Source organism: Choloepus didactylus, chromosome 16, assembly GCF_015220235.1.
Source record: "Choloepus didactylus isolate mChoDid1 chromosome 16, mChoDid1.pri, whole genome shotgun sequence".
NCBI lineage: Eukaryota > Metazoa > Chordata > Mammalia > Pilosa > Megalonychidae > Choloepus > Choloepus didactylus.
Window position 1 is genome coordinate 40,872,255 of NC_051322.1, and position 23,711 is coordinate 40,895,965.

Below are 23,711 nucleotides of genomic sequence, written 5' to 3' on the forward strand. Positions count from 1 at the left end.
TGAGTCTGATCATTATTCCTTTCCTCCATTACTGTCAACAATGGCTGAAATAGAATTTTTTGTAGTGCTGAAGACATGTGAAACTTGAATTAGGGAGTACTGCCAAACATCTCTTCTTTCTGAGCCTCCACTGAGGTTTTTTTTTGCTACCAGCCATGGAGAAGGTCAGGAGGGAAAGGCATGATGATAAACTCACTTGTAAAATTGTTTTAACAAAGCATCTGTGAGCTACTGCTTGATCAAAATGACAGACATCAATCAGAATAATAACTTCAAATATGAGATTTTCAATTAGTGAGTGAACATAAATAAATGTGTCTAGAAAATCAGCATACGGGATTTTAGACAGAGACAGCCCATACATAACAAAAGAGAGGCAGGCATCAGGGTGAAGGTATACAGTGTGGCAAATGCAAACTAGCCACCCCCAGAATCCAGGGTCAAAGGAGACCTAGAGAAATCAGCTTGTGGAAAAGTATTAAGACCTATGCACAAGTAATCCTTGGGTGATGCTTTGGAGCATATGCATTGCATTAGAGCTCTGCAAAGAGGACTAGCTACCATTTTGTAAGGGGGCGGAATAAATCGTTCTCTGCTGCTTAACATGGCTTCCAAAATTTCCCCAACCAAATGCTGCAGATTGGAGGAACTATTCAAATGGTAACTCTAGCACACCAAAGGGGATATTCTGTGGGAGTAGAAAAAAAGAAAAAGGAAGTTTATGGAGATCAGGGAATTTACCAAAATGTTGAGTTTTGCTTTTAAACTAATGAAATAATCCAGAGTTTGGTCCATAGTGTCTGACAGCAGAATAAAAAGTGATTCACACAACCAAGACTAATAGAGTGTGACAGGCTCACTTTTCAAGCATAAACTCAGGAGTGGGAAGGAGATGCTTGGCTGGCAGTATGCCACACAGATTATACAACTATTGTAACTATAACAACAACAACAACAAAATAAAACCCTCAAAACTATGTATATTCCACCTTTCATCAAAAAGCCACCAAGGTCTTTTCAAACAACAACTCATTAGTCTTTACAATACCCTTGCGAAAGATTCGGGGATGTATGTGTTATTAGCACTTTGCATTTTCATTGTATTTTTCCTCTAAGGAGCTAGAAGAGGGGGATTTGGATTGTAAAGTAGAAACCACTTCAAATTGATAGATGGTTTTAGAGGAGGGCTTTGGCATGGCTATGAATGTTCTCTTTCAGCAGGAAAAAAAGCATATTGTAGAAGGGAAATAAGTAGGTATCTGCCTTGATAATATGGTCCTTTTATTCTCATATCTGCATCCCCAGTTTGTCTGGGCTCAGCTGATGAACACTTGACCTCACTGAGGGGAGTCTCAGCCCAATTTCCCCATCTTAAAGAAATGAAATCTGATTTCTAGGCCCTCTTCCCTCATGACAAGTATAGTACCCCTTTGTATTCTCTGGTTTCTGGTAGCAACTGGCCTATTATGGTTCTAGGAACTCCTGGATTGTTTACCCCTAACTGGGTGCCAGGTTCCAGTGTAGAATTTCTTAGCTGGTTGAGAGTTTAATTTTAGCCATTGTAGACATTCTGCTTTCAATCTAATGAAGAAGCCCATTTCTTAAGTAATTGCATGTTGCTTGAGGCTGAATTAAATAATCATCTCCAATATGCAACATCCCCAAGGAGTTTCTTAGATATTTCTTGTGATCTCAGCTCCCTAACAAAAGACAGAATGAGAACTATTCATATTGATACAGGGGACCCTCAGTTTGGTTTTATGGTTGTATCAAACATTCTCAAATAAAGAACTCTTTAATCTCTGTGATTTGGGGATACAATATAAGATAAATATAATAATGACCATAAAGCAGAGTAGGATGATCATCTACACAGTAATCAATGAATATAATCAATAACTGAAGATCTAAGATAATGTCGTAGACTAATAGGACAAAGAGTTTTTGGGAAATATGTTGAAAGTGCCAGTAAATCTCCATGCATCCTTCGAGAGTTGTTTCTTTTTGTGCTGCTGCTTTTGATTTGAGAAGTAGTGTCATTCTTTTGTACTCTACAGATTAATGATTTCTTTTTCATTATGAATCATTAAAATTTCAAGAAAAACTGTGTTATATTACTAGATTTATCAAGAGTAAAGTTATTTTGTGGATTATAGTGGTGCAAATTCAACTGAAAGGCCCTTTACTACTCCCTAATTCATTTTACTTTTTTCTTCCATGGGGTAACCAATATCTTTTATCTGATGGGTATCTTCTCATTTGTCTTTTTATACTTTTATTACATATGCATGTATCTATGCAACATACAGGCTTTGTTTTGTATCTTAAAATTTTATTTAACAGGCATTATACCACACAAATTATTCTATATCTTGCTTTTTTTACTCAATATTATCCTTTTTAGATATGTTTATATTGATAATGTAGATTTTGCTCATTGGGATTACTTATTTATAATAGTTTTATCAAGCACTATTTCAACAAACTGGAAATATGCAAAAAAATAAAATAACTTATAGTTCTAAACCAGCAACCTGGTATTAACACATAAAATTTTTTTCCATAGTTTTTTCAGTCTTTTCTCTCTCTTTTTCTCTTTCTTTAATTCATGAAAGTGACTGATAGAACTAAACCCTTACTTTCCATTTCTTTCTCTTTCTCCTTCCCTAGATATAATTTTTATCCTGAAGTTGTGGTGCACCATTTGCATGCATGATTTTGTAATTTTCCTACAACTCTATTACTCCATAAATAATCATACAATTTTTTGAATACTTAAAAATGTCATCACACTAACATTCTTTTTCCTTAACATTAAGTTACAAAAAAATTTCAAGCATATAGCATAGTTGAAAGAATTTTACAGTGAAACCTGTATATCCACCACCTAGATTGGATCATTACCATTTTACAGTACTTGCTTTATCACACTTTTCTCTATCTATATATCCCTCTATCCATCATTAATTCATCTTAATTTTTTGGAGGCATTTCAAAATAAATTGAAGAAATCATTTACATATTCTTTTGGAATTGCATTTCCACTCAACATTGTATTCAGTCAATTCATTTTTGGTTAGAAAGTCTTCTATCATAAGATTAAACAGTAGTTGGACCATTTTCCCAGTGACTGGAAAATAGGTGGATTACAATTTTTCACTATTATTAACAATAATGAAAGAAAGCATTTCACACGTCTCCTTGTATACCTGTGCAAGAGTTTCTCTACCATATAGGTCTGGAAATGAAAAGACAGGGTCGTACGTCATATGAATTTTATTTTTCCTACATATGGCTGAATTGTCCTTCAAATACTAATTTACACTCCCATATGCTGTTATGATAGTTTCCATTTTCCTGTATCTATCCAAATACCTGAAATTGCCAGACTTCTAAATTCTATCAATCTGATTGTCAAACAGTATCACATTGTTTTAACTGAAATTTTCCTGATAGTTAGTGAGGTTCAGCATGTGATCAAGTTAGACATTTATTTTTGCTCTTTGAGGAACTGTCTTTTCACATCCTTTCCCATTTTTCTATTGTGTAGATTCTTCCTTTTTATTTTTGATTGTTTGCAGGCATAATTTATATATTCTACATAGTAAGCTATGCTGTGTATATTCAGGTCAATATTTTTCCTAATATGCTTCTTTCCTTTTTGTTTTGCTAAAAATGTTTTTTTTTTTTTTCATATGAAGCTTTACTTTTTAACTTTTGTACGTCTTGTTTAAGAAGTTTTGGAAATTTTTAGTCTAATAAAAATATCTTTTTATATTTTCTTCTAAAAGTTTCTATATTCAGATTTTAGCTTCTAGGCCCTTTTCCGTATGAAATTGATTTTCATATGTTGTAACTTTAGAATGTGTATTTCTTGATTTTCCCTGTGAATAGCTATTTTCAAACAATAGTTGTTACATTGTCTGTCTCCCACTGGTGTTTGATACCTCTTTTGTCACTCATTGAGTGGGCCAATTTCAGGTTTTCCATTCTGTTACATGAGTGGAACGTGTTTGCCTTGCTTAGCATTACAGGATTTAATAAACCTTGCTAAATAACACAGTAAATTCTCACTCCACCTCCTCCTCCTTCCCTTTTTTCCCAGAGTGTCTCTGGCCCTTTACCCTTCCGAATGATGTGTGTATCAAGTCCTTTGAAACACTCTGTTAAAATATATTTTTGTAGTTGTATTACATTTATATAAAATTTTAGTTAAAATCAACATATTTTAATGTAATTATCATGTATTTATTTCAAAACTGTTTATAACTTTTCCCTAAATGCTCTTGTATCATGTGCCACACCTTTTGTTACATTTATTCCTAATTACCTTCTAGCTTTTGTTGTCGTTTTGAACGGTATCTTTTGTTATTTCTCTTCACATCCATTATTACTGATATGTAAGATTGTAAAGAAATGGCAAGGATATTTAAAGGCTGATCTTGTGTCTTCAAAGTTGCTGAAATCCCTCATGAATTCAAACAGAATGTTTGTAAACTCTCCTATATTGTGCAAATAATAAAGCTCTACCATTATGTCATTTTTGTTTTTTTATAATTAGAGCAGTTGTAGGTTTAGAGGAAAATCATTTGGAAAACAGAGAGTTCTCATATACCCCCCTCCCCCCCAATATATACATCTTGCATTAGTGTGGTACATTTGTTACAATTGATGGAAGAATATTATTATAATTGTACTATTTATTATAGTCTATGGTTTATTTTAGGGTTTCCTGTTTGTGTCGTATAGCCCTATGTTTGTTTTATTTTTCTTTTACTTTTTATTCTAGTAACTTATATACAATCTAAAATTGCCCCTTTCAATCACCTTCAAATATATATCTATTTGTGGTGATGGAAAAGTTTTGGTAATGGATGACGGTGATGGTAGCACAACGCTGTAAATGCAGTCACCTTTAAGTTTTTTTCCTGTAAATTTTATTGAGATATATTCACCTATCATATAATCCATCCAAAGTATACAACGTCTCACAGTGTTATCACCTAGTTGTGCAATCATTGTCACATTCAATTTTAAACTATTTTCATTACTCCAAAAAAAAAATAACAGATAGACATAAAAAAAGAAAACCCAAAATACCCCATACCCCATATCCCCCTCTATTACTGACCCCTAATATTAGTGTGGTACACTAGTTACTGTTAATGAAAAGATATTAAGATATTACTGTTAACTATAGTCTATTGCTAGCAATAGGTACTTTCTTCCTATATACCAAAGTATTATTAACTCTTTGTCCAAGTGTCGTACATTTGTACTAGTTCATGAAAGGCCTTATTTATATTTAAGTGTTTATCTTAAACAATGTCCACCTCAAGGTTCACTGTGTTACATGATCCCATATTTAAACCTCTAGCTTTCCTTCTGGTGACATACGTGACTCTAAACAACCCCTTTCAAACAAATTTACCTACAATTCAGCACTATTACTTATAATCCCAATAACAAGATACCCTCACCTCTACCCATTTCCAAACATTTAAGTTCAACCTTATTAAAAGTTCTGTACATAATAGGCAACCACTCCCCATTCTCTAGCTTCAATCTATCCCTTGTAAACTACATTCTATGTTTTATGACTGAGTTTACATATTCTAGTTAATTCTTATTAGTGAAATCATATATCTGTCCTTTGTGTCTGACTTATTTCACTCAACATTATGTCCTCAAGGTTCAGTCATGTTGTTGTGTGCTTCAGACTTCCTTCTTTCTTACTGCTAAGTAATATTCCATCATATATTATATATATACATATATATATATATATATATATGTATATATATATATATATATACACACACACATATATGTATATATATACACACATATACACACCACATTTTGTTTGTCCATTCATTGATTGATGGACATTGGATTATTTCCATCTTGTGGCAATTTGAATAATGTCACTATGCACATTGGTGTGCAAATGTCTGTTCATGTCCCTGCTTTCAGATCTCCTGGGTGTATATCAAGGAGTTGAATTGCTAGGTCATAGGGCAACTCAATATTTAGTTTTCTGAGGAACTGCCAAACTGTCCTCCACAGCAGCTTTATCATTTTACATTCCCACTAGCAGTGAATATGTGTTCCTATTTCTCCACATCCTCTCCAACACTTGTAGTTTCCTGTTTGTTTAATAGCGGCCATTCTTATAGGTGTGAGATATCTCATTGTGGTTTTGAGTTGCATTTCCCTAATAGCTAATGAAGATGAACATCTTTTCATGTGCTTTTTAACCATTTGTATATCCTCATTGGGGAAATGTCTATTCATGACTTTTGCCCATTTTATAATTGGGTTGTTTGTCTTTTTATTGTTGAGTTGTAGGATTTCTTTAGGTATACTAGATATCAAACACTTATCAGATGTGGGTACCAAGTATTTTCTCCCATTGAATTGGTTGCCTTTTCACCCTTTTGACACAGTCCTTTGAAACACAGACATATTCAGTCTTGAGGAGTTCCCATTTATCTATTTTTTTATTTCATTGCTTGTGTTTTGGGTGTAAGGTCTAAGAAGCTACCTCCTATCACCAGGTCCTGAAGATGTTTCTCTAAATTTTCTTCGAGGAGTTTTATGGTACTCGTTCTTATATTTAGGTCTTTGATCTATTTTGAGTTAATTTTTGTGTAGGGTCCAATTCTCCCAGAACCATTTATTGAAGAAACTATTCAGTCTCAGGTCAGTGGATTTTGGGACTTTGTCAGAAATCAATTGACTATATATGACTGAGGGTCTATTTTGGAACTCTCAGTTCATTTCCATTGATCAATATGTCTATCATCATGCCAGTACCATGCTGTTTTGACCACTGTAGCTTTGTAATAAGCTTTAAAGTCAGGAAGTGTAAGTCCTCCCACTTCCTTCTTATTTTTCAGGATGTTTTTGGCTTATCTGAGGCCCCTTGCCCTTCTAAATAAATGTGATAGCTAACTTTTTCAAACCCTGCAAAGTAGGTTGTTAGAATTTTGATTGGTATTGCACTGAAACTGTAGATCAATTTGGGTAGAATTGACATCTTAACATTTAGCCTTCTTGTCCATGAACATGGAATGACTTTCCACATATTTAGGTCTTTTTTGATTTCTTTTAGCAAGGTTTTGTAGTTTTCTGTGTATAGGTCATTTACATTCTTGGTTAAATTTATTCCTAGATACTTGATTATTTTATTTGCTATTATGAATGGAGAAATTCTTTATTAATTACCTCCCTGGATAGCTCATTACTAGTGTATAGAAACCCTACTGATCTTTGCATGTTGATCTTGCATACCACCACTTTGCTGAATTCATTAATTAGCTCAAGTAGCTTTGTCGTAGTTTTCTCATGATTTTCCAAATAGAGGATCATGTCATCTACAAACAATGAGAGTTTTACTTCTTCCTTTCCAATTTAGATGCCTTTTATTTATTTTTCTTGCCTAATTGCTCTAGCTAGAACTTCTAGCACAATGTTGAATAACAGTGGTGACAGTGTACATTCTTGTCTTGTTCCCAATCTTAGAGGGAAGGCTTTCAGTCTCTCACTGTTGAGTACCATGTTAGCTGTGGGTTTTTCATATATGCCCTTTATCATATCGAGGAAGTTTCCCTCGATTCTTACCTTTTGAAGTCTTTTTATCAAGAAAGGATGCTGAATTTTGTCAAATGCCTTTTCAGCATCATTGAGATGATCATCAATTGAGACTGACCATGTGATTTTTTCCCTTTCAATTTGTTAATGTGTTTTATTACATTGATTTTCTTCTGTTGAACCACCCTTGCATATCTGGGATAAAACCTTCTTGGTCATGATGTGTAATTCTTTTAATGTGCTATTGGATTTGATTTGTAAATATTTTGTTGAGAATTTTTGCATCTGTATTCATTAGGGCAATTGGTCTATAGTTTCCCTTTCTTGTAGTATCTTTACAGGTTTTGGTATTAGAGTGATGTTAGCTTCAAAGAATGAGTTAGGTAGTGTTCCCTTTTCTTCAATTTTTTGGAAAAGTTTGAGCAGGAATGGTGTTAATTCTTCTTGGAATGTTTGGTAAAATTGCCCTGTGAAAACATTAGGACTGGTGGTTTGATGTGCTTTGCCCTCTATCTTGGGGCTTGCCCTTATGAAGCTTGTCACTGCAAAGGAGAGGCTAAACCTGCTTATAATTGTGCCTAAGAGTCTCCCCCTGAGTGCCTCTTTGTTGCTCAGATGTGGCCTTCTCTCTAACTAAGCCACCTTAGCGGGTGATCTCACTGCCCTCCTCCCTATGTGGGACTTGACTCCCAGGGGTGTAAGTCTCTCTGGCAATGCAGGATATGACTCCTAGGGATGAATCTGGACCTGGCATCATGGGATTGAGAACATCTTCTTGACCAAAAGGAGGATGTGAAATGAAATGAAATAAAGCTTCAGTGGCTGAGAGATTTCAAATGGAAATCTCTGGCCTCAAATGTCCAGAGAGGCCTCTCTGCTAGACATTCTTATGCACTATATAGATAACACCTTTTAGGTTTTAGTATATTGGAATAGCTAGAAGTAAATACCTGAAACTATCAAACTCCAACCCAGTAGCCTTTATTCTTGAAGATGAGTATATAACAATGTAGCTTACAAGGGGTGACAGTGAGACTGTAAAAACCTTGTGGATTGCGCTCCCTTTATCCAGTGCATGGATGGATGAGTAGAAAAATGGGGACAAAAACTAAATGGAAAATAGGGTGGGAATGGGGTGGGATGGGAGTAGGGGATGATTTAGATGTTCTTTTTTTACTTTAATTTTTTATTCTTATTTTTATTCTTTCTGATGTAAGGAAAATGTTCAGAAATAGATTGGAGTGACGAATGCATAACAATATGACGGTACTGTGAATAGCTGATTGTACACCATGGATGATTTTATGGTATGTGTATATATTTCAATAAAACAGAATTTAATTAAAACAACAAGTAATTGCCCTGTGAAGCTATCTGGTCCTGGGATTTTCATTGTAGGGAGGTTTTGGATAACTGAATTTCTTTACTTGTGATTGCTTTATTGAGATTTTCTATTTCTTCTTGAGTCAGTATAGGTTGTTCAATTTGTCCATTTCATCTCAGTTGTCTAGTTTTTTGGCATACAGTTGTTCACAGAATCCTCTTATGATCTTTTTATTTCTTCATGGTCCATGGTAATGACCCCCCTCTCATTTCTGATTTTGTTTATTTGCATCTTTTCTCTTTTTGACTCTGTCAGTCTAGCTAAAGTTTTGTTAATCTTACCGATCTTCTCAAAGAACCAACTTTTGGTTTCATTGATTTTATTGTTTTGTTTTGTTCTCCATTTCATTTATTTCTACCTTAATCTTTGTTACTTTTTTTCTTCTGCTTGCTTTGGGATTAGTTTGCTGTTCTTTCTCTAGTTCCTCCAGTTAATCAGTTAGGTCTTTGGTTTTAGCTCTTTCTTCCTTTTTAATGTAGGCATTTAGGGCTATAACTTCCCTCCTCAGCCCCTTCAATGCTGCATACCATAAGTTTGATATGTTTTATTCTTGTTTACACTGATTTCAAGATGTTTACTGATTTGTCTTGCAATTTTTTCTCTGACCCATTGTTTGTTTAAGAGTGTGTTGTTTAACCTCCATGTATTTGTGAAAGTTCCAGTTCTCCCATAGTTATTGATTTCCAGTTTCATTCCATTATGATCAGAGAAAGTGCTTTGAATAATTTCAGTTTTTTTACATTTATTATTACCTGTTTTGTGTTCAAGCATATGGTCTATCCTGGAGAATGTTCTATGAGCACTTGAGAAGAATGTATACCCTGGTCTTTTGTGGTGCAATGACCTATATATGTCTGTTAGGTCTAATTCATTTATCACATTATTTAGGTTCTCTATTTCCTTATTGATCTTCTGTCTAGATGTTCTGTTAAAGAGAGTGGTGTATTGAAGTCTCCCACTATTACTGTAGAAATGTCTATTATTCCCTTCAGTTTTGCCAGTGTTTTTCTCATGTACTTTGAAGAGAACCCTGATTAGGTGCATAAATATTTATGATTGATATTTCTTCTTGGTTAATTAATGCATTCATTAATATATAGGGTCCTTCTTTATCTCATAACAATTTTTGCATTTAAATTATATTTTATCTGATATTAGTATAACTACCCCAGGGTTTTTTGTTGTTGCTGTTTTGTTTTATTTTTTGTTTGTTTGTTTGTTTTGGTTATTGCCTGGAATATTTTTTCCATCTTGTGATGGTTAGGTTCATGTGTCAACTTGGCCAGGTGATAGTACCCAGTTGTCTTGTCAAGCAAACACTGGCCTAACAATTGCTGTGAGGACATTTGTGGCTGGTTAATAAACCAACAGCCTGGTTTGTTATATCATCAGTCAGTTGACTGCAGCTGTGACTGATGACTCACCAAAGGGCATGTCTTCCACAATGAGAGAATGCAATTGGCTGAATCTAATCCAATTAATCAGTTGAAGACTTATAAGCGAGACAGATAGAGGACCTTCACTTCTTCTTCGCTGCCCAGTGAAGTGTTTCCTGAGGAGTTCGTCGAAGTTGCCAGTATGCTTCCTGAGGAGTTCACTGAACATGTTCGTCGAAGATCCCAGTTCATTTCCTGAGGAGTTCATTGAAGTTGCTGGTTCGTTTCCTGAGGAGTTCATCGGACATCTTCCTTGGAGTTGACACTTTGCTGACTGTCCTACAGAATTTGGACTCGTGCATACCCACAGTTGCGTGAGTCACTTTTATAAATTTTATAGTCATAGTTACCTCTCATTGATTCTGTTTCCCTAGAGAACCCTAACTAATACACATCCATTCACTTTCAACCTATTTGTATCTTTGGGTCTAAAGTGAGTGTCTTGTTAACAGCATATTTGGAATATTTTCCCATCCTGTGACATATTGTTTTAATCCATTATGCCAATCTGTATCTTTTGATTGAGGAATTTAATCCATTAACATTCAATGTTATTACTGTAAAAACCATCCTTACTTCAACCATTGTATCCCTTGGCTTTTATTTGTTCAGATCTACTATTTTTCTTTTTATCCTTTTAGTTACCCTTACTGATAATAATCATTTCTATACTTTCCTCCAAGCCTCTCTCTTCTGTCTTTTTCTTTCAGCTGTCAGGACTCCCTTTAGTATTTCTTGCAGGGCAGGTCTCTTGTTAACAAATTCTCTTAGCATTTGTTTATCTGTGAAAATTTTAAATTCTCCCTCATTTTTGAAGGACAGCTTTGCTTGATAAAGAATTCTTGGCTGGCAATTTTTCTCTTTCAGAATCTTAAATATAACACACCACTGCCTTCTTGCCTCCATGGTGCCTGATGAGTAGTTGGAACTTAGTCTTTTGTGGTTTTCCTTGTATGTGGTGAATCATGTTTCTCTTACTGTTTTCAGGATTTTTTCCTCTTTGGCATTTGACAGTCTGATTAGTATGTGTTTTAGAGCAGGGCTATTTGAATTTATTCTCTTTGGAATATGCTGGGCTTCTTTGATTTGCATATTTATGTCTTTTATAAGGGTTGGGAAATTTTCTGCAATTATTTCTTCAAATAATCTTCTTGGCCCTTTACTCTTTTCTTCTGGGATACCTATGATTCTTATACTTGAGTGCTTTGTGTTGTCCATCATTTCCTTGACATCTAATTCAAATATTCCATTTTTTTCTCCATTTTTTCTTTCGTGCATTTTTTTCTCTTTGAATTCAGTTGCTTTATCTGCTAGTTCACTTATTCTTTCTTCTGCCTCTTCAAATATGCTGTTGTGTGTCTCTAGTATATTTTAAATTTGATCTATGGTATCTTTCATTTCCAAAAGATCTGCTATTTTTTACAGTTATTCTTCCAAATTCTTCTTTATGCTCTTTTAGTGTCTCTTTTGATATCCTTTATCTCTTTAAACAACTCAATGAAGTTATTTAGGAGACCTGTTTGAACATCTTTGATTGGTTGTTCCAAATTCTTTGTCTCCTCTGACTCTTTACTTTGATCATTTGTCTTGGCCATATCTTCCCATTTATTCATGTGCCTTGTGACTTCTCACTGGTTTCTTGGCATCTGATTATCTTGATGAGATTATTTTGAAAGTTGGTTTCCCTTGCTTGTATAAGATTTTGTTGTTGCTTGAGTTTACATTGAAGGTCTCCTTTGGCACTTGGTTTGTCAGTTATTCCCATCCAAACCAGGACCAGCGTCTCATGCAGAGGTGCAACCCCTCTGTGAAGGCTGTTAGAGGTTGGGTAGAAAAGCAGCTTGCAAGAATGCAGTTTCCCAATTTTCCTAGCATGTGGCACTCCTTGGCCACCTATTCCCCACAACCTCACATCTCCCTGACTGTAACTGCCCACTGGGAAGTGTCTACACCAGGTCAGAATCCAGTACCAGGCTGCTGGCCCTATAGGGTCTCCCTCTCTGGCCAAGTATTAGCTCAGGGATAACCTCCTTCTCCCTCTTTTTCCTGAGGGGAGGGCCTTCCTGTCTCTCCCAGGTCAGGGCACACTGGTAGTTGCCACCTCCAGGGATGGGGGATAGGCACTGTACACTACAGCCGAGTCCTCCTGTGGGTACAATAGATCTGGGGGTTCTCAGACCCCTGCATGGAAAGAACTCAAGCTGTGGGACTGAGAGGTTCAACTTCACCAGTCAGCAGCTGGCACAGGAGTTCACTGCATTTCACCACCTGGTAAGACCCAGGCTGGTGCACAGCCTCAGCCATGGGGGTAAGGGAAGTGCACCTGGCATTGCAATGCAGTTCCCTTCCTTGCTCTGCCACTCCACTTGCGTATGTACTCCAGCTATGAGTGTCCAAGTTCCCCATGCAGAAAGCATCTAGGATGCAGAACCCAGAGAGTCTCCCTTGCCAGTGGTCAGATCAGCACTACTGAATGTCCCCATCTCCTCTTGAGGAGAGAGCTTCCAAGTCTCCCCCAAATCCAGGCTCCTGCAGTGGTCAGCCTCAGGGATGGGGGATGGGCACTGGACACCACATCAGGGTCTCTGTAGGTGGATATGAGTCTGCTAGCTCCTGGCTCCCACATGAAAAGACTCTAGGCTGGAGAACTGAGGGGGTTGACTTCCCCAGCCAGCAGCTGAAGTAGGCATGCTCTTTCAATTACCTGGTCTGGCCAGTACACAGCCACAGGCCTCAGGCGCGATCATGATTGAGAACAGTCACCCCTGTTTCTCAGTCATAGTTTCTCTGTTTTTTAATCCAGCATTTCCTTATATATTGCAGTTGTCCTTCTCTGGTTACCTGAGCACCAGAACCACTGCATTGGAGAGTTTCTGCCTGTTATCTAGTTGTTTCCTGGTGGAGGGGTAAGTTCTTCCTGTCCTCATACTGCCATCTTCCAGGAAGTCTCCCTACCATTAAGTTTTAAGTCATTTGTTTGTTCTACCTTTTTATTATATTTCCTTTATCAAGATAAAGGCATGCTCTCCCATTTTTATGCTGCTATTAGTTTTTTTTTTAATCATCCTTAAGTGCTTCCTTTTACTGAATGCTTTTTCTGCAACTACTGAGATGTTCATAATATACTTGCCCTTTAATTTGTTAATGAAGCAAATTAAATCAGAAGATTTTCTGATGTTAAACCATCCTTGCATTACTGGTATAAACCATAGTTCATTGAAATAATTATTTTATTTGGTTTTCTAGGTTTGTTTGTTTCTTTGTTTCTTTTTTGAAATTTTACCTTCATGTTCATTAGTGATATTGACCAATCATCTTGTTTTCTTGTATTTTTCTCACTTAATTTTAATAAAAGTTATCATAGCATTATTAAAAGTTGGATATCTTTCTTACTTTTTCTGAGGCAGGAATTGCATATGACTCAAAAACTCTCTAGGTATGATATGTATAAAATTTGAAAGGAACAAAAAAAGAAGGAATTATTGACTATTATTTCAATTTCTGTAATCCATAGTATTTTTGTTCACTCTTTCTCTTTGAAATTATTTTTACAGTTTACATATTTCCATTAGATTATCCATTTCATTTTTGCCTCCAAAGTTGTTGATATGAAGTAATCATAGTGCTAGCCTATAATTTTTTAAAATTAATATTCAATTGTCAGTTATATTCCTGTTTTGTTAATCATATTGTTTAGATATGTTTATTCCTTGAGCAGTTTTGCCAGAGCTGTTTTTTCCCCCTTTTTAAAACTTTTTCTAGGAAACAGCCTTTGATGTTATTGATCATTGTATTTTTGCTTTGTTTATTGTTTTTTGTTTCGTCAATGTATGCTTTAGTTATTTTTAATCTCTTTTACTGCTGGCTTGTGTTAATTCTGTTATTTTTCTAGCTTGATACGTTTCTAGATGAAAACTTAACTCATTATTGTCAATCTTTATTTTAAAACAAATAATTTAAAGCCTATATTTATGTTGGTTCACAAAGTTGGCTGTTTAGTACTTTACTTATATTCATTTCTAAATATTGTTTTATTTATTTGTTTCCTTTCACTGAGAATGTATATAGATGTATGTAACTTCTTTTAATTTCAAAACTCTTTTTATTATTCAACTTTACATTTGGATTTCTTTTTTTTTCCTTTTTCTTTGTTTTCCAATGCCATCAGAAAATATGGCTTATACAACATTGATTCTGTAATATGCATGCAAAATATTTTTGTTCCCTAGTACATTGTCAGATATTTTGAAAAGAAATGATCCATGTATATTTGAAATACTCTAGTTTTTGAGCAATGCATTTTATAAATGGTTGTAAAAGAGTCAGAAATAGACAGAGGAAAACAGAAATATTCAAGTTTGTTTAATAATGTTTATTCTAGTCTTTCAGATTTTGACTATTTTTGTTTGTTTGTTTATTTGATCTCAGTGTCTGAGAGCCATGTATGTATATCTTCAGTATGACTGACCTTTTCAATTTTCTTAATTATGTCAGCTTTCACTTTGTATCTTTTGATGTGATAATATTACGAATGTGCATGCTTATGATTGTTATATATACTTAGGATTGTTCCTTTTATCTACTCTGTAGTATTCTTCTCCTCCCATTTAATGTGCTTTGCTTTAGAATGCATGCTGTATGACTTCATTACTATAGAATTGTGAAACATTCCTTTTATTATTTCTCTTCCATATTATCTCTCTATTTCCTTCATTTTTTAATCTTTCTGTGTCATTCAGTTTTAATATATCTTTTTCAAGCACCATAATTGATTTAAAAATCCATCTTATATATTCTGGTATTAATAAGAACATTTAATCTGCTTATATTTATTAGGAATTAGGATTTTTTATATATTTCAAGTTATTTCTATCATATTTTTGTTTATTGTTTATCTTTTCTCTTTGATAATTCTTTATTGTCTTTACAATTCTTATTTGATTATCAAAATTTTCCTTATTTCCTTCTCTTTTTTTTTGTTTAGAAGCTCTGCATTGTATATCCTTTCTAAGCTTTAATTTTAACTATATCTATATCTATATCTATAGCAATCTATCCATATATCTGTGTGTGATGTGTATATGCATATATGTCACAATCCTTTCTTAAAATCCTAGATTATTCATTGGTTTTTACCTCCAGACTATGACAAGAAATGTGTTATATTTTAATTACAGACTATAAACAATGTCCCAAGCATTCTAGTTATTTATTGTCTAGAAATTTGGTTCTCCTTTTTAAAAGATACAAAATACTATTACTACTTTTTTACATTTGATAGTTAAATAATTTATCAATATATCTTATCTATTTTAATATTTACCATTTTTCTTGGATCCTGCTTCTTCTCTTGATAAAGTACATCTTATACTTTTCTTGAATACTTTTTGCAGTTAACTCAACATTTGCATAAGGGAAAATGAAACTATTTTGCTTAGTCTTCAATCATACTAGGTATAAGATTTGGCTAATAAGGTTTTTCAGCCACCAATTCAATTTTTACCTACACATTTTTGTGGTACCTCCCATGGTCAAATACATGTCTGCTTTCAGTTCAGTTGTCTCTTTGTAATATGCATTTTTTTGGTCTTTTTTCAACTTTGGTATTCTGCATTTTTACTATATTCTGCCTAGGGATTGCTTCTTCTCTGTATATCCTATTTACTGTTTTATGTAAACTTTCAATTTTTAGACTTCATTTCTTTAATCTGAAAAAATTAAGCCATGTGCCTACAAATGCTGCTTTTGCTCATTCTCTTTAGTCTTAAACTTTGAGAGTTTTATTAAAGTAACTATGCTCCAAGGTTTCATGACACTGATACAGTAATAAAGCAAGGGGGGAGAAGGTAAGCATGGGCTTACCTTGCCATCTGGACTGGAGTCTGTATCTTTACCTGTGGTATTATTTCTCTCATCTGCTATATAGGGCAGCAAGATTTTTATGGAATGTGATTGCATCCTCTTTTTCACCCTTCCTAATTGTTAGATTTACTCTGAATAGGCTCTGCTTTTGATTCTGAATTTTCTCATTGCTTCAAAGTGAGACTCTGTTTGTAACCAGATGATGCAACAAGATACTCTTCTAGCTACAGTACAATGACTAAACCTGCCTGGATTTGCCTGTTTCCTCATCTGTAAATATGAGCATACCATTAGTACTTAACAGGATCTTATGATATTAAATTGGCTAATATTTGCAACAGGTTTAAGAGTGTTACCCAGCCCCATCCTCTCCCATCCACTCACAGATTTTCATCCTATCACTCACCAAGTCTTGTTAGCACTTTTTCCCAAATACCTCAAATCCACTGCCTCCTTTCTATCCTGCTGCTGTCGTAACTCAGGCTTTTGTTATTGCTCATCTGGACTACTGCAATAATCTCCTAAATGACCTCATGCCCCCAGCTTCATTTCATTTCTAATCCAACCTCAACAATGCCACCAAATTTCCTTTCTAATATGCAAATCTGTTCATTTCACTATTATTCAAAAATCTTTTTCATGCACCTTAGCAGAACCTACTTCAGCTTTTGGCCTCAATTTTTTTTTTTCAGGCTCCTCTCATTCCATGATTTTCAACTTACCTTCATTTTCAGTTTTTATACCTGTATTCAGTCCCCTAATTGTCCATGTTCTCCTTTCTTCGTGCTCATGACCATGTTGTTGATATTTTGAACACTGGCCTCATCTTTGTCCACTCTGCTGATCACTATTTATCTCCCAAAACACAGTGCGAGCATCTCCTGCATTTCTTAATCCCAATCCCCAGGCTGAGTTTGAGGAACGTTGTTCATATTGGTGAATATACCTACTATAAACCGTACTGCTCCCTATTGTGATTGCTCATTTTGTTTTCTCTTTCATTGGTTCAAAAATGAACTTCTTGCAGTTAGGAACCATGTGCTGTTCATCTCTATATCAGCAGAATAACCACATGGTACATAGTGGAAAGGCTCAACAAATATTTGCTTAATTCATGAATAAATAATTTGCTCATTGAATTTCAATGAATGATTCACTTTGAGGTTTGTGGAATGAAGATGGCTATTATTAATAAATAAGAGTCTCATAATATGTATTTTTAATATTACTATTTAATTTTAAAAGTAAGAAGTGAATACCTACCTGGTAATCAGCAAATTGCTACCAGCTATGAGCCAAATAAATGACATAAGACCATTTTGGTTTTCATGATGCACAAAGACATCTAAGGAAACAGATTTCCCTATAGCATAGCTAACACAGGATGTTATTTTGAGCCTTAAAACTGGCAGGAATTTTGTGAAATTTTGATTTGAGAACTCTACCAGATAATTTCGTCTATCTCCTCCCTTGAAGTAAATGCCTAGTGAAGTTATGATGGCCGCCTCTACCAGCTGTACAGTCATGCCCCCTAACACATATGGCTACCTTGGGCCCTTTGACCCACCTGTGAAATTCCTATTAATTTTAGAAAACGGCAACCACCAAAGCAATAAGAGTGAATTTAATTTAAAAAGTGCAATCATGTTCTGCCTCTTGCTGAACTGGACTTGGAATTATTTGTGACTGTGATTTAGCATTATTTCTGGGGGGAGAGTCACCCTGTTTAATACTAATAGTCTTCCCAGGAAGTTTCATTAGAGCGAACTGCAATTTTTATTGCTCAGGATTTAACAAACTCCAATTTAAAGTCTCAGTGCCATTTTCCTCCAGCCTCCCAGTCACAGACAAATTCTAAATTCTAACAATGTCAGCCCACGACTCGGCCCATCACCCAGGATTCCTTGCTGAGCCTCATACACTGGAGACCTTGTGCTTCTTTCCTGCTCACTAGCACCTTTCTCCTGAAATTTCTCTGCTCAACACTCCTGACAACAACCTGTCTGCAGATGCACAAACAGCTGCTCCTGCTGAAAAATGGGCTTGTCTCTCTCATGGGGGCTATGATTTCTGGCATATGCATGCCTCCTACTGTCTCTTTGGTTTTAAAGCAATTTTCAGCACACCTGCTTGCTTGAACTTTACTGACAAGCCCTCTTAAGAGTTCACTGAAGGAAAAAAAAATACTCGTTTCCTAGGTACATCCTTGTAATTCTAAATTTCAGTTTAAATCTCTCAGTAAAGTGTTTACCCCTCTGGATGGAGAGACAATCTGTGTTGAGACAGTCCTGCTGCCTTGGGCAGGATCTCATCAGCTCTCATATCACAGCTGATAGAGAAAGGGATGATCCATTAAGACAATAAGGCTAACTTGTTCCCACCACCAAACTCATTCCTTAGAATGCATTTGCTACTGCCACGTCCAGTCTGTGCTTAGCCATCACCTAAGAGATTATATCTCACTCAAAAAAGTTCTCCAGTTGGGTGGTTCTGCTCTTTTGGTTTCATTTCTACTAACTTTTCAACTTGAGCTCATCTCTTAGAAATACTATCAGTACATCTTTATTCTGCTTTGTAGCCTCACCTTTAAGAAGTTCTCCACCAGGTCACACTTCCGATTATGTAATGGTCTCATTTCTTTAGCCACTGTCTTAAAGGGTCACCTTTTAGTTTATCCATGGGTCATGCAAAAAGCAGATGCTTAAAATGATTATGAACAACCACCCAGCAATTACAAAGCTTTTTTCTTTCCCCCTTTCATTTTCTTTTGGTCCAGGGCCTCCATTTCAAGGCAATTGTCTCTACTCCAATGTAGTGATTGTGTGACTATAAATTGTTCAACGTCAAACACTACTTGTTGTTGTTGCTCCTGGAGAACTAAAGGGGGCTCTCAATTTTAGCCAAGGTACACCCATCTCAAGCATGGTGAGGCTGGTGAATTTCAGAGGAAATGAAAGTTTCTAAAACAGGTTCAAGCAAAACCTTATCCAAAATCAGTGAGAAATGGTGGTCCAAATGTAATTTATACTATATCATGAAGGTAATATGAGTAGGGCTCATGTAGGACATCTCAAAACCAACCCAACAAGCATGCTAACAGTTGGTGATGGGTGAACATGATGGACCTTTTGGAATTGGAAGGCTCTTACAATGTCCCAAACAAAACAATATAGACATACAGGAGAAGAAGACAGGCAATTCAGGAACCAAGGCCAGTGCTGCCAAACTCTTGATTGTGGAAATTGGTCAATGACATATGTAGGCTTTGAGTGATCATTCCTTACATAAAGATGAATAACTCCTTTTTGTTTGATTCTTATCACTTCTTCCTTCTAGTGGAATTCGCTGTGACAATACATCAAGAACTGTCTTTTCTTTGGGCAAGCAAAATAGAATGTTGAAATAATATTGGCTAAACAATTATGTGCTTAGCACTGTAAATTGTATTTACTTAGAATAAACACTGGACCTCACTACACTTTGAAGAGGTGGCTATTGTTATCCCCATTCCAAATCTCTTGAGGCTCAGGGTCATGACTGAAGCTATTCTGATTCTAAAACAGTGCTCTTTCCATTGTATTACACTGCCTCTAGTGCTTTCATCACCTATTGAGGCTTCAAGTCTCTCTCTCTCTCTCTCTCTCTTGCTCACTCTCTCTTTCTCACACATGTATACACAAAGCCACCAAAATCATATTGATCCTGGTGCCATTCTCACTCTCTCCTTAACTAGTCTTATTTCCTCTCCTTGCCTGTGCTGGAGCAGAGAGAGAAACACCCAAGGAGGAATAAGCAAGGGCCCATGGAAACTGAGAGGGAAAGCCATTGAAAGCAGAACCCAGGAGAGAAGGACTAGCAGACATCGCTATTTGCCTTCCCGTGTGACAGAGGGACCTTGGATGCCAGCAGCCTTTTTTCAGAGAAAGTATCTTCCTCTTGATGCCTTAATTTGGGACATTTTCATGGCTTTAGAACTGTAAATTTGTAACCTAATAACTCCCCACTGAAAAAGCCAACCCATTTCTGGTATATTGCATTCTGGTAGCTTTAGCAAACCAAAACATTGCTGTGCAAGAAGGCAGCTGGTATAGGTGTGGAAAGACAATGGCTGTGGAGTGAGACTTGCCATGTTCACCCTCTAGCTCTGCTTCATACTAGCTCTGTGAATTTAGGCAAGAAAATTAACCTCTCTGAAACTCAGGTTTCTCATCTGTAAGGTGGTAATAACAATGTTTGAAATAGATCTGCTGTGAGGATTAAATACTTTCAAGACAGGAGATGTGCAAAAAAATATTAATTCCTTTCCTTTTCACTGTCAATTTGCTAGCTTCAGATTGGAAACAGTCTTTCTGTTTGACCTTCCTTCACCCTATACACAAAATTCCTTTCCATTTCCCTTGGTGTCTGAATATAATTGACAGTTAACGAATGTGTGTCAAGTGAAGGAAAGACCTCTTCAAGGCTCGGATAAAATGTGTCCAGACTCTGAAGCCCAGCCCCAACAGACTGCAAAGATCTGGGTTGACCACTCTCTATCCCTACAGCATTACTTGATGCACCTTCATCAATGTTTACTGTGTTATCTTGTAATTACTTAGCCCCTCATCTTTCTCAATTAACTGTACATTTCTCAAGAGCAAGGATGACTTACTTTACTTTGTAAACATCGCACTTAACAAGATTCTTGGAATATTTATTGAACAAATTATTGTTTCAAAGATTCAACCTGAATCATTAATCTAATATAAGTAGTTAGCACAGATTAATCTACCTGTAACATCTCTGGAGGTATCTGAACATATGATGAATGCAATAAAGAGGTTAATTAAAGAAATCCTGAATATTAACTAGTCAGAATATTAGTTTACTTAGCTTTGCATTATAGTTTTATCCCATATTTCTGCAAAAGTTTTATTTTGAGCCATCTGAAGTTAAATGATTGGCAATGGAAAAGAATTGGAGTTGGATTATCTCTATGGTATGCTGGTTTATAAAATGAAGAATTAAAAACAGTAAAAAGCTTCCCTAATCAGCTTGTTCATGAAATAGCAAGTTTCCATAAAATAGGGTTTGTCGTATACAGAGGTATTCATCAGATTCAAAGTTTAAAATATATATATATAGACAGATAGATAGAATATAAAATATGGACATATATCACACACACACATACACACACACACACACACACACACACACACAAACTTGATCAAAGAGACAAAATAAAATAAAACCCCTCACCATGAGGCACCATGAGGCCATTCACATTTTCAGTTTGATGATAGTCATGGTGTGTCTAGGTCTTTAGGAAGATTTTAAAGTGACCCTGAAAGTAGATGCCTGTGTCTTTTTTCCCTCAGGCAACTCCAAGAAAGGGTGTGCTGTAGTTACAGCCAGGGCATCCTGAGATGCAAGTTAGCTTTTGAATTGAGGTAAGGCTCAGTTTCATCAGCTTTAAAATGGGAACTGCCAACTTCACCTCATTGTTTCAAGAGTTCTTTGAATAGTAAAAGCATCCCTTAAATAGGAGCGATTCATTGTAATCGCATCGCCTTTGACCTCCATTCAGTCCTCTCACTCTGAAAGAGGCCTATTAGTTGCTGCCTTCTAACCTTCTCAACTTGGCCTCCTCATCCTGCCCCTGGTGACTCGGCATAACTTCTTGCCCACACTGCCCTGCACACAGCCACCTTCTGCTCTCCGCTGACGGTTCACTAGTCATCCCCTCAGATATTTCTTAACTACATAATTTCTTTAGTGGTTCTTAAACCCTCAACTAGAGTTTCATATTCTGGACATAGCCCTGTCACCCTCGAATACTCCCAGGAGACAGACTGACTACTTTGCCCGTTCAGAAACCCCGCTCTGCAGAAGGGGCACCCCACCTCTGGGAGGACAGAGCCAGACAGTGGGCCAGGGCAGGGCCGGACAGAAGTCCGCACAGATAGCCATTTCCCTCAGAAATATTACACAGTTGGAGGAGGCTGCCCTGTTAAGAGAACTCACAAAGGAGAACAGCTTTGGGAGGGTGACTGGCCCCTAGGGAAACCCATTACCTTCCTGGAGGCAGGCTACATTCTCAGTTTCTCCCTTTTTTTAATGGCAAATATGAAGTGGCTAGAACTCCCATGCACTTTTCCTCCAGCATCTCTGAAAATTGTTCAGCCCTGTTTAGAGCTTCAGCAGTGATAAAAAGCTTGGTCTGCATGTTCCTAGACAGTGAATGGTGCAGATCGCACCTTATGTGACTGCCCCATGCACTGACATTCACATTTAGTCTGCAAAGGTGAGTCATTTCTGAGGGTTTGCTCTGTAATGCCCTGAGATAGTCCTGTATCTCCTGCTACAGTTTCTGATGGATCTTATAAAAGATCGTAAATTACCATCTGTTGAAATATATGAATTTAATGGATTCCATTAATGCACACCTGCACAGGAGAGATTTCAGGACCCAAAGACATGATCAGTCAAACAGCTTTAATAGTTATTAATTACAGAAGCAGACTATTTATCCCCTGCCTACACAGAAATCTGCAAGTAGTGTAATACTCACATTTCAAGGCTTTCTGGATGGAAGAGGGAAATGGGCTTTAGTTGCAAGGATCAAAAACTCATTTTAACTAATGTATTTCCACGTTGGGTCTTTTTAAATTTATTTTTGGGACAGAGGTCACTATTTTTGTATGTGGATTTTAAGCAATTTAATGTCATGGAGATAACATTTTTTAAAGAATCATGGAAAAACAAAAAAAGATTTTGACCAGCATTTAACAATAAAACTTCCTTTTACCTCTAGCTGCAAGAAAATCAAACATTTAGATGGAAATATAAACTAACCATTCAAGTCCAAGTCAAAGTCTCATAGGTAGCCTTGACGAAGCATTGGTTGAAGTGGCTGGGCAGGCTGGTGGACACAAGTTTTCCCCACACAATGGTGGCCTTGATCCAGTTATCTGTGCTCTAGGGACCAAGGTCTCACCATCTTTACCAGGCAATACTAACTATAATAATGACTGAACTGAATTTTTACTGAAGTTCTACCACATGCTCGATACCACAAAACAACCCTATATGGCAGATACTCTTATGATCTCCATTTGATAGATAGAGAAGTTAGGGCCCAGGAAGAAGATGAGTCTTAATCCTGGTCACACAGTTAGGGTTTGAACTTGAGCCACCCATTGCTTGACCCTGTGTCCTTATCCACTACCCACTGTTGCCTTCAACTACTCTAAAGGTCTGCCATCCATGAAATAATTTCTGTTCTGTAATGATTTTATCTCCTGAATGCAAACTTTGTGGCAGCTACATAGAGGAAGACAGAACTTTCCACAATGCAGAAACCATGTCTCTACTGCTGCAAAACAAGTGACCCAAGAACTACTTCTCAGGACTGAATTAACTAAGACATTCTTTATTTCTCCAATTACAGA